The following is a 13,321-nucleotide window of genomic DNA, read 5'->3' as shown; positions in this document are numbered from 1 at the left end:
GGAACCATCTTACCAGCCCAGAACTGTCCATATCTGGGCTACTCAGTGAAATGTCTCCCCTGTTTAAGTCATGGTATTTTATTTTTTATTTTCTGTTTTTCAGTACAGGGTTTCTCTGTATAACATCCCTGCCCATCCTGAAACTCTTTGTAGACCTGGCTGGCCTCCAACTCACAGAGATCCACCTGCCTCTGCCCCCCAACTCCCACCCCCCCACCCCCCCGTGCGGGGATCAAAGACATGTGCCACCATGCCCGGCTTAAGTCACTGTATTTTTAAAAAGATCTTGTTATGACAAGTTTATACTGCACAATAATTAACATATACACAAACTGTTAAGAGTGAACCCACATGATCAGATGATTTTCTTTGCCTTGTTTGCTTCCTCTAAAAGTTTTTGTTTACATATGAAGATCTATGACGTCTGAGATCTGCCAGGCTAGTGTTTACACCTGATATCGGTACCACATTTCACGGAGGAGCACAGAAGCAGCCGTACGTCAAGGGTTCGTTGGGTCTATTTCTGTTCAAAACATTGTATTGGTTTTGTGACTTGGGCTGACCCCGTGCATACATCATCTCAGAGAGAAGATGGGGATACTGGCTTCCCAAGGATCCCTGGCAAAGAGAGCATCATCCCCAGAAAAATGTCTGCGGAGTTACTCATCCCTTTACTATCCCCTTGAAGGTCAGTGTTCGGAAATTAGAGCAAGAATCACTATCAGGTCACGTAAATAGAGAACCCCAGTATCTGCCACTCTATTCCAATGACTGGTCCCACTCCATCCTTTTTTGTCACGTGGCTGCTGAGTTGGTTTTTTCAGAAAGGCTAGTGTTTTCTATTTGAAATTTAGCTTTGTTTGTCCAGCCTTGAATGGAAGCTAGAGTCTGAGTGGCAATAGCATTGATGTACTCCACCAGGACAATGAACCTTTGTGCAAGCTCCCACTTCACCAATTATGCCATTCCCTTAAGAAGAAAAGTTAGTGGCTTGAGAGATGGCTCAGCGGGTAAGAGTACTGACTGTTCTTCTAGAGGACCCGGGTTCAATTCCCATCACCCAAATGGCTGCTCACAACTGTCTGTAACTCTAGTCCTAGGGTACTAAAACACCAATGTGCATAAAATAAATAAGTTAATAGTTTTAGCTGTATCCAAACTGTTCAAAATTCCCAAGTTCAAAGTCGCTTCTAAAACTTAAGGCAAAATCTTAACTGTGCTACCCCATAAAAACAGGAAACAAGTTACATACTCCCAATATACAGTGGCACAGAGTAAATATTCCCATTCTCAAGAGAGGAACAGAAGAAAAGCAAAAAGAGACTGGACCACAGTGAGACCAAAACCCAGCAGGGCAAACACTGAATTCTGAAGCTCCACATCTTGCATCAGAGGTACATGATGTCATCCTGTAAGTGATTAATGGACTTGTACCGCCCTGTGACTGCCACACTGTCACCTGTATCACTTACAGCCTCTACCATTTAGCATCTGTAGCTTTGCTTGGCACACACCTGTGGTCTCTAACACTGCAAGCTAGGCTCCACTTTACCGTTTTACACATAAGTTCAGGGGGTCCTTCAGGGGACTCTTTGACCCTGCTGAAAACAGCCTGGCTTCTTTGGCTTTTCTTAAAAATCCCATTGAAAGCCTCCATGACCCTGTCACTTCTTCAAAACCAGTGCCATGGGGACAATGCCAGGTTCTGCTTGTAGGCCCAAGGTTTAGTTGGTAGCTTTGGCCCCTGCATGCAGCAGCCTCCCATGCTGAACCAGCTGGACCAGGAAGACCTCTTTCTTAGGTGACGTGTTCAAGCACACCATCTGCATGCTCTCCTTGTTTAGAGAAAGTGTTTCAAATGCATTTATCATTTTACAGCTCAGAGCCTCCGGTGCATGGCGTCTCAGCCTCCTGGTCACCTTTTCTATTTGTGCCAAAGGGCAGAGCTTAAAGCTAATGTGTGGGTGCTACTCCTTGCATCAAGGGTGACCTAGTGCTTGGTCCTCTGGGGCCATCTTCTGGGAGGCTGAGGGAACAAATAAATGCGGTTTAGGGAAGCCCGGGAGGAATTTATCCACTGGCTAGTTCCTGTTGACCAAAGATTTCTGCCATGAGCACTGCTATTTTTCTGGGTGTCAAACACACAGACGACATCCAGCATCTCAGTGTCCCAGGAGAGCTCTGGACAAGAGACAGATTACAAGGCATACACAGAAGATGAACTGCTGGAGGGTGGGACCCACGTGAGACGGGGCTGATGTAGATGCCGTTGCTCACTAACAGCTGCCCCGCCCCCATATTGTTCTTGGTAAGAACCAGTGGCCAAAGACCACACTGAAACCGTGAAGGAGTGGTGTTTCGGCATTCTCTAAATCTACATTGCCTGCCTCCCACCTCCACTGTTCTTTCCTGACACGGACCTGCTGAAGAGATCAAATACGCTACAAAATGTACCCATTCAGAATTTGTCCAGCGGCTGCTCATTAAGTCAGTTAGCGTGTTCTTCTACCCCATGTTTCCTGTCAACTGGAAGTTCAATATAAAGGGCTTAGAAACGGGGAGCTAAACAGTGAGAAGGCTCAGCAGGCAAAGGTCCTTATACCCAAGCCTGATGACCTGAGTTCAATCTCCAGGAAAACCACAGTGGAAGGAGAGAAGGAACTCCTGTAAATTGTCCTCTTAATGTCACCCCACCACACACACACACACACACAGAGACACACACACACACACAGACACACACAGACACACACAGACACACACATACACACAGACACACACAGAGACACACACACACAGAGACACACACACACACAGACACACACACACATATACACAGACACACACACACACACACACACACACACACCCCAAATGTAAAAAAATTTAAAAGTCTTATACTGATTCAAGACACACAACCTGCCCAGAATAAGGCTAATGATGCTATAAATTATCCTGTGCACAGTAGGAAGCACATTATCTTGTTCTATTAGTGATGACCAAATTGAGGACCGGACTGAAAGAGCACTTTGTAATCCTGCCTATAAACATGAAAACATACAGCATGCTTTTATAGAAAAGAATGAATAGCCACATGGTAGGAAAGGGCTGCAGTTAACACACTACAGAGCTCACTTTGAAGACCTACGTCTCACTGACCAGAAGAAATGATGCTACACACAAGTCACTGGCTAGTTGGGATTTGGGGGAAAGATGACAATAATACAATCACTTTCTTAAATTCCTATCTGAACTCTTACATTAAGCTCTTTATAAGCTTAATGTAATACCAAATAGATAAGTTTTATAAGTTGTGTAATACCAAATATGCAGAAGGTAATAGTATTTTAAATAAGCAGCCAATTAGCATGTTCTATAACCACTGAATTATCAACAAGCATTTACTGTTCAATTAAAAAGTAATTTGATGGGCATGGTGGCCCACACCTTTAATTCTAGCAGTCAAGAGGTAGAGGCAGGCAGATCTCTGTGAGTGCAGGGCCAGTTTGATCTGTGTAGTGAATTCCAGGCCACGCAAGGCTACATAGTGAAACTCTGCCTCCAAACAAAACAGCCAAATAAATAAACAAACAAACAAATAAATACATAAATAAATATCTCACTTTATATGCATGGGTGCTTTGCCTGTATGAATGTCTGTGCACTGTGTGTGTGTGCCTAGTGACTTTGGATTCCAGAAAGGACATTGAGTCCCTTGGAGTTGGAGTTACAGGCAGTTGTGAGCCACCATGCGGGTGCTGGGAATTTAAATCAGGTCCTCTATGTGAACAGCCATTGCTCTTATCTACTGAGTCATCTCTCCAGCCCCTAAAGGTTTTTTATTCACTTAAATTTTCCTTTCATTTCTCAACCATCTGAACCTTGCACCATCTGGCGACAAATTCAAAGCCATTTCCTAACCCTCAGACTTATTAAGGATATATGCACATGTTGACTTCTCATGCATCTGACTTCTACACGTGTGTACGAAGGGGCATGTGCACCTGCATGTACACGCTAACAAGTACATATACTACATTACACATACATACAAGTGGCTGAGGTATACTCAGAAACTGTGAATGTCAGCAACACATTCCATCAGGCATCTCATGTGCCTTTTTTTTTTTTTTAAACCATAACATCTGTCTCAGAGACATTAGCTCTGTCTGAACAAAGATGGCTGCATGCAGCCTGACTTCCTGCGTTTGTGTGAAGCTGGAGTCTTGATGTGATGTGCTGATGAGCCAGCACAGTTAACAGTTCTTAAATTTAGCTACATATCAAAAATCTCCCCGAAACCCACCCTGGATTACTGAGACAAAATAATACAAGCGGAAGTCCTGGAAATAGTATTTTGAACAAACTCTAGGTCCTAAAGCATTGAGCTCAGTTACACCCCCTACACCCATACCAATCACTAGGAATCTGGGCGGTTTCTTCTTTTAGGGACCTTTTGCTGGTTGTTCTGTTCTTCCTAGGGTCCCTATGCCAGGATGAAGGCTATCTGATAGGTCATTAACACCTTAATGTGACTTAATGTGCCCGTTTCTTCAGAAATGCTAATGGTGGATTTGAGACCCTACCGTAGGTTAGTGTAGGGAGGGGCTGAAGGAAGAAAAGCTTTGCTCCCTGGCCCCACGAATGCCTTAAGGGATCACTTCCTTCTACCTACTGTATAATCTGTCCTCTACATACAAATCACGCATCACTGCACAGAGATGAACTTCATGAACGTGCAAATGACATCAATGGAAAAATCTAGGCAGCACCTGGGAGCGTTACTTTCAAGTCTTATTGACTAACCCTCCTCTCTCCCTCCCCCTCCTCTCCCTTTTCCATTCTCCCTCCCTCTCCTCTCCCTCCCCCTCTCCCCTTCCTTCCCTACAGGGAATGTTTTTCCCCAGGGAATACAGGTTTGCTCCTATTGGGATTGTTCAACATAGACTGAGTCGCTACTGGGCAGGGGATATTGTAAAGGGGATTAAGCTGGATTAGAATCTTTCAATCATCTTTAATACTTTTTTCTTCCTAAAGACTTTATTATCCTCTGACAGAGCCAAAAGAACCTTTTTATTCTTCTGTTAATAACAAGAAGGATTAAAGCTTTCCCCCAGGAACACCTCTGCTGGCTGCTCCTCCTGGAAGCCTTTCCCAGGTTGCCAGAGGACTTAGAAAAGGCTCTTCCAGGATATGAGTTCAGAGACCGTCCACACAGCTTTTGAAATCCCTCTCCTGCTCCAGGGCCTGCTTTCCCCTGAGTTATTGCTTCAGCCCCCTAACTACCTCTCTCTCTTGTCTTTCTACAGTCCTTCCTTGAATGCATGGCATTTCTGTATATAAATCTGTTTTTTTTTCACTTTCTACTTCAATAGACAGCCCGTCCATCTTCTTCCAGATAAAAGTTCAAGTGCTTCAAACATAAAGGTTAAAGACGGCCTTCTGTGGCAGAGCACTGACCCAGTGTGATCAAGGCCTTGGGTGTGATGCCCAGCACTGCAAAGAAAACAAACACACATCATTCAAAGGCATGGGGCCTTTGAATGTTCTAACCTCTGCTAGCCATCCCCAAATCCTCACTATAAACCATTTGAAATTCACTGAATTCTCCAGGTTCCCTTTCAGGAGGAAAAAAAAAAAAAAAAAAGCTCCCTGAATAGCAGGTCTCTCCTTTATTTTGTTAATCTTTATTTCTTTACAATCCAACTTTGATGTCAACTTCTTGTCATCTTCCATTCCATAAGCATGTGAAATGCCCTTCCTTTGAAGTCCAATGGCGTCCTAAGGAAAGTTTATTACAGCAACTAATTGCATCTTTTACAGTTGGCTTCCTATCTGTTTTCCATACTCGACTGTGAGAACCTTGAAAGGACGGACTACATTCATTTACAGATTTCTCTAGCACAAAAAGTGCGCATTATCGTTTCTGGAAGGAATTATCTCAGAATAGATAACTCCCAACTCCATGTCGTGAAAAAGGATTAGGTCAGATTCACCATCTGTAACAGAATTTCAGTGAGTGGCAAAACAGACCCTTGTGTGGGGGTACTGCAGAAGGCCAGACCACACCATGGCTGGGTACACTGCTGAAATACCCTCAGCATACACATTCAATGGAGAGAGACCTAGAACTTCGGGCGATGCCCTCAGAGTACAAGGAGTGTCATGGATGGTGGCAGTGGTGGGGGAATACAATTAACTTTCTTGGAAATTTCTGGGGACAGTTCTTATGAGAACTTAGGCTCCCAACTATTTTATGTTCATAATAATAAAACAAACAAAAACCCTTCCAACCCAGGTGTGGTGGCACACGCCTTTAATCCCAGCATCAGAAGGCAGAGGCAGGTGGATTTCTGCGACATTAAGGCTAGTCTGATCTACATAGAGAATTTAAGACCTGCCTGGTCTACACAGAGCTAGTTTCAGGCCAGCCAGGGCTACATCGTTAGATCCTGTCTCAAACCAACCAACCACACAGAAACTATAAACAAACAAACCAAACCAAACCTAGAAGTTAGGCCTGTGAATTCCAGTTGATCCCATCCTGAAATCTAGATTAAATTACGGTTACTGTAGTAGGTAGAGGGCTGCTCTGTAGCTCTGCGGTGGACCATTTGTCTTGCATCTGCCCTGAGCTGAGTCCCCACAGGAGCACTAGAGGCGCAGCTCCACTCTCCCCGATAAAGCAGATAGAATAGTGACTGCAACTGAGCATAGCAGAGTTCTACACTAGTTGAATCATTTCCCACGTTATCCGATAAGTAAAGATATGGCTTTTGTTTAAATGACGATATAAATCGCTGTAATTGGACTTCCTCCGGCTTCTAGTGTTTGTTATAAAAGGAGCCTACAAATACAGTTAAAACCACACAGGAAGATTATTATTCCAAAGCTTAAGTGTCTGGGCTGAAGAGGTGGCTCAGTGGTTAAGAGTGCTTGCTGCTCTCGAAGAGGACCCAAGTTTCTAGCACCCACGTTAGACAGTTCACAGCCGACTGTAACTCCAGCTCCAGGAGATACGATGCCACTCCTGACCTCTGAGAGCACTGGCACACACTCACACAGACACCTATGCACATGAAGAGAAAATTTAAAATGTATATATTTCTATATTCATTAGGAAAAAAAGTCCTATCCAGAATCTAATTTACTATTGGCTGTTTGCACCTTTCTTTTTTTTTTTTTTTTTTTTTTTGGCTAGAGATATTACAAATAAACCATGGTGCAGATCTATAATAACAGCACTCAGGAAGCTGAAGTGGGATGTTCCCTGCAAGTTCAAAACCAGCCTGGAATACCTAGCAAGTTCCCAGGCCACTGTGGGCAAGAGTGAAATCTTGTCTCAAAAAACCAAAACCCAACCAATCCAACCCCTCAACCTGCATCCCTCCTATGTGCTGTTGTCCAGCTGGGCATATTCCTGCCCCCCACACGCTGTATATGCTAAACAGGCCTCCTGAAGCATAACTTAAGCTTGACAGTTCCCTTCTCCATAGAATTTGTAAAACAAAATTTGTTTTCCTTTGATGGCAGCTGCCTTACACCCCTTTGGAGTCAAGACAGATTATCAACAGGTAAATACTGAGATGGAACTGGAGGGAAGACACACAAAGCCACTACCACTACTATTTTAACAATAACTAACAAAATAGTGATAGTCACCGGTTACCGGGTCTTCCTGCGAAATGAGCCAGGCACCTCATCACTCTGTGTGGTAGTTAGCATTATCCCAGCACTTCTAATTAGAAAAGCAAAGTTCAGAGAGAGAAACGCCTTGATCAAAGTCCCAAAGCTGGATGTGATACAGCCATAGGGAAACATCTGATTTTAAAGTCTTGTGTTTTATTTGTATGTCTCTACCCTCCAACTCTGCTGTGATATTTGTTTATAATTTAGTTTGGCATAAAGGGACATAGGGCAGCGTCTTTCCCGAGGAACATGAATTTTCCCTGGAAGCACGTTATATAGAAAAAGAAAATAACCTTAAAGTTACGTTCTAAGCTGTGTTGCTGAAGGAGGAGGACACTCTTCCAGATGTTCTCCCGGATTTACTGCTGGCTTTCATCTGTATCTTTTCCTCAGTGTCCCCTGCTCCTTGTAATGCAGGCTCTCTCTCTCACTCACTTACTGTGCTTCCTTTTTATTTTCTTCTCAGTTTAGGAGCACGGCAGCTCCAGCATGCCCTTTCATAGCAGGTACAAAACTTGTCAGAACCCCAGGTACAGGGAAGTCACCAAATTCACACGTGAAAAAACACTGCGTGGCCGTCCTGAAAGGGATACACCAGAACAACGTGGAAACAGCATCTACCTCGAGGACGGGATGACACCAGAGTGAGCTGAGGGTAGAAGCAGTGTGCGCACACACTTGTATGTGTGCAGATAAACATTTGCACTAGAGCAAGCTGAGAGTAGAAGCAAACAGTGTGGACACACACTTGTATATGTGCAGATACACTCTTGCACTAGAGCAAGCTGAGGGTAGAAGCAGTGTGCACACACACTTGTATGTGTGCAGGTACATGCTTGCACTAGAGTAAGCCGAGGGTAGAAGCAAACAGTGTGCACACACACTTGTATGTGTGCAGATCCACTCTTGCAGTTTCTCTGGTTCTTTTTCACCCTGTTTATGTCTCGTCTATATAGAAGTGGTGATGATTGAGGATGGTGCCTATTGAGCAAGAGTTCATAGTCCTCTACATCTTCTATCTGGGGCTAGATGGTTATAAACTACTGTTTGCCGTTCTAGGAGAAACATGAGACATAACTGCTGAGCAGCTGAACAGCAAACACCTCTTCCACCCTGCCTTCAGGAGCATGGCTAGAAGATGCCATATCCCACCCTTCCACTTTCTTTTTTTTTTTTTTTTTTTAAGTTTTATTTATTTATTATGTATACAGCATATGTGACTGTAGGCCAGAAGAGGGCACCAGTTCTCATTACAGATGGTTGTGAGCCACCATGTGGTTGCTAGGAATTGAACTCAGGACCTCTGGAAGAGCAGTCAGTGCTCTTAACCGCTGAGCCATCTCTCTAGCCCCCCCCCCCCTTCCACTTTCTAAGGAGCCCCAGACTGCACAGCTCAGGGTAGCGCTGACTCAGCGTTCACAGGTACTTCAGCTGCGTGACTGCACAACACAGCAAGTCTCAGTCTCCGGAAGAAAAAATATGGGGCAGGAAAGGTGCTCACTGCCAAGTCAGACAGCCTGATCCCTGAGACCCACAGGGTGGAGAGACAGAACTGACTCTGGTGAGCTGTCCTCTGACCTCCACATGCTCCCGCCCCAACCCTGCCAAATTAATAAAATGTAATTAAAAGAAATAAATATAAAATATCCGGTTTACTTTTTATTGAAAACAGAACATTTCATTCAAATAAGTAACCAACTGCTGTCTTTCCCAGAGGCCTGGTTCAATTTTAACCAGAGGAGATGTGGCAGCATCTGGAAATGTACTAGTTTGTCAGCTGTCAATCATAAGTAAGTATATTTTATTCCTTCACAGATGGAATCCATGTGAGAGACAAAAACTGCCTGGTGTAGATTTCTTCATAGCGAGTGTAAGCCGACCGACAGAGCTGAACCAAGTCTCACGTCATTGCTGAGTCTGAGCTCCTGACTCTAGAGGGCCAGGTTTTCTCTCAGATAAAAGGAACAGGGAGTGATGGTGGTAACAAAGCTGTTTCTTTGTCTTTTCCTGGAAATAACTGGTAGCCCCAATTCTTAAAGCTCTTTTGCATCCACTCAACCTAATAAACTTCCTTTAATCTTGGATGTTGCCTAGCACCTCAACCCAAGGTCACACAAATGGGCACCATTTCTTTATGGTGCTGCTTGACTTCAATTCCCTCTGCCACCCCGGGCTTGTTGCCATGTGTGGCTCACGATTTTTAGCTCCTTTCAAATGCAAAGAGGGGTGTGTATGGGGGGTCCTTTGAGATGAATTCGGCTTCATTACACATCAGAGGAAGAGCATGCTCACCTCTCACCATGGAAGGGCACGGATAATAAAATGAACTCTTCCTTTATTAGCAATAAGAGCAATTGTCCCCTTCTAGCTTCCCCCTAGCTCACAGTAATGTCTTCTGCAGAGTTGTGAAGGCTTAACAGTTTTTCTCCTTACTCTCCCCCAACTAGTGTTTCCAGCAACGTAGACCAGCTTTACCTGAAAAGCCATCAAGGAAGTCAGTTGACAACCTGCCAGCGCTATGCCTGAGATTGCTACAACAGAACCAGAAAACAGTGTTTTATGATTAACTTAAAGATAAATGGCAGTGCTCTCTGCTCTCTGAAGCAATCTCTACCTGAGCTTTGACGCTTGCCTTTTTACCTTCCTTGGAACTCATCATACATCAAGTCTGCCTGGCTTCTCCGGGTTACTTAGTCCTTATCAACTAAACCCTTCCCAACATCACTCGAATAACATCAGATTTAATCCAAACAGAACTCAACTTTTTGACCTATACTTCCTGGATTGTCTTAGCCTTTCTTCACCTACAAATCACCTTTTGGGGGCTTTCATTTTTATTTCTTCATCTCTGCTTTGTTCTGATCTCTGTCATCATACCACAAACAATTATAAGAAAAGAATACCATGGGCTGGTTGGCCCACAACTGGCTATGTAATCCTGGCTGGCCTCCAACCCACAGAGCTCTCCTACTTCTGCCTCCCAAGTGCTGGGATTAAAAGCATGTGCCATCATGCTAGCAGGGCTATAATGTTCCAAAACGTTATTAGACATAAACCCAAGTAAACATCACTTTTTGGGGTTGTCCCCCCCCCCCAGGGTTTCTCTGTGTATTTTTGTGCCTCTACTGGATCTTGCTCTGTAGATCAGGGTTTCACTGTGTTGTTTTTGTGCCTGTCCTGGACCTCGCTCTGTAGACCATGCTGGCCTCAAACTCACAGAGATCCACCTGGCTCTGCCTCCCGAGTGCTGGGATTAAAGGTGTGCGCCACCACCGCCCGGCAAAGTACTCTATATTTCACCTGTAAGCCCATGACATCTCTAATGTACAAGGCATATATAGCACTCTACGTGGAACAGAAAAATAACAGTGCATGTTTGTTAGCCAAATGAATAATTCTCCAGCTTCTTTTCTCCTCTATAACCCTCTTAACTTCCTCTATGTAAAAAGGAGTTTTCTATTTGAATCCTTGGTTTTATTCCTGACTAATCCCAGCACCTGGGAGGCAGAGGCAGGAGATCTCTGTGAGTTCAAGGCTAGACTGGTCTACATAGTCAGTTCCAGGATAACCAGGGCTACATAGTAACACATTGTTTCAAAAACAAACATACAAAAAAAAAGCTACAAGTTATCCTTTTATGCACTGTGGGGTTTGGCAATTTTGACTAATACATTTTGAATGATTGCTGCAGCTATTAAACAAAACAAAACAACAACAAACAAAAAAAAAAAAGAGGAAAGCTGGGTGGTGGTGGTACATGCCTTTAATCCCAGCACTCAGGAGGCAGAGGCAGATGGATTTCTGTGAGGTCGAGGCCAGTCTGGTCTACAAAGAGAGTTCCAGGACAGCCAGGGCAGCCAGGGCTGTTGCACAGAGAAACTCTGTCTTGAAAAAACAAACAAACAACAAAAAACAAACAAATAAAACAAAACAAAAAGAAGTAGTCGGTGGGATAGTCAGAGCGTAAAGTGCTGTGTGAAACGATGACCTAGGTTCCTTTCTCTAGCACAGTGTAAAAGCCATGTACATCAGTATACATCCATAACCCCAGTGTGGGGAGGTAGAGAGAGACATCTGGGGAGTCCTGCTGGACAGCCAAGCCAGTGGACACGGTGAGCTCCAGGTTCAGTGAGAGACCTTCTAAAACATAGGTCGAGAGTGACAGGATGACACACGATGTCGCCCTCTGGCCTGCACAAGCACACGCAGACACACAAAAAGGGAAAAGGAGGAGAAGGAGAATCCCCAATAACGCTGCAAGTTTTCCCTTGGGCTGATACTCTGCAATGAAGGGAGAGCCCATCTTCTTCCTGGAAAGAAAAGTTTATAGGGGCTGTTGAGATGACTCGGTGGATAGAGCCCTGGCTGCCAAGCCCGACTACCAGAATTCCATCCCAGTGACCTACACGGAAGGAGGGAATTGATCCCTGAGCTATCTTCTGGCTACCACACAGGGGCCACGGCACCTGCAACCCTCCCCATACACAATAAATAAATAGATGCAATGGAAAAGGAAACATTTAATAGGATCTGGCTAGGAGTATATACCTCGGTGGATGATTTCTCACCTAGGGTTTGGGAGGCATCTCTAGTCCCCAGCCTGAGAACTGGACAAGGAAGAAAGAAAGAAGGCAGACAAACCTCTAGAACGATTCTCAACCTGTGGGTTGCTACCCCAAGGGCGTCAAATGACCCTTTACCAGGGGGTAACCTAAGAACATCGGAAAACACAGCTATTAACATTACCATTCATAACAGTAGCAAAATTATAGTTATGAAGTAGCACTGAAAACAGTTTTATGGTTGGGGTCACCACAACACGAGGGATTGCATTAAAGGGTCGTACGCAGCATTAGGAAGGTTGAGAAACACTAGGATTTCTGTCTCACAAATGAAATGAGGAGGAGCCTCTTCTCTGACAGTTCAGGTATAAAAGGTACAAACCACTCAGGTTTCCCACTCTTTCTTCTTGAGCAGAGAAAGAGAAAGGTTTTTGTCTGGTAAATACTTAGCTTTCCTTATCTAAAAGTAGCCCAGGGTAAACAAGCCAAAGTTTAAACAAAGTAATCTTAACTATCTAAAAGGTAATATCATATTAATTTTAAAAATGTCTGTATTGGGGCTGGAGAGATGGCTTACTGTTCAAGAGCACTGGCTGCTCTTTCAGAGGGACCAGGTTCAATTCCCAGCACCCACATGGTGATTTACAACCTTCTCGAATTCCAGTGCCAGGAGATCCAATGCCCTTGTCTGGTGTCCACAGGCACACACATACATTTAAATAAAAACAATTAAATTAAAAAGTCTGTATTGGTTTAAGATGAATACCATAGGATGACTGCCATTACACACTTTAAAAGAAGATGTTTTAGAGCTAGCAATGGGGCAAAAATGAAAAGTGACAATGAAAAAACGTGAAGACGGTTGCTTTACTTCAAGAAATTGAAAAGGCTGAATTTTGAAGTCTTTGAAATATGTTAAAAATTTCCATGATAGAAAGTTTTGGTGGGGTATCCACACATCTACGAGGTTGGGGCGATCAAGGTTATTACCCTGCCACCAAGCTACACCCCACTGATAGAGTTCTCCCACACTACCAGCCTCTCCATTTTTTAAATCTAGGAGCTATTTG

The sequence above is a fragment of the Peromyscus eremicus genome, chromosome 10, assembly GCF_949786415.1.
Source record: "Peromyscus eremicus chromosome 10, PerEre_H2_v1, whole genome shotgun sequence".
Taxonomy (NCBI): Eukaryota; Metazoa; Chordata; class Mammalia; order Rodentia; family Cricetidae; genus Peromyscus; species Peromyscus eremicus.
Note: the sequence above shows the minus strand (reverse complement) of the source record.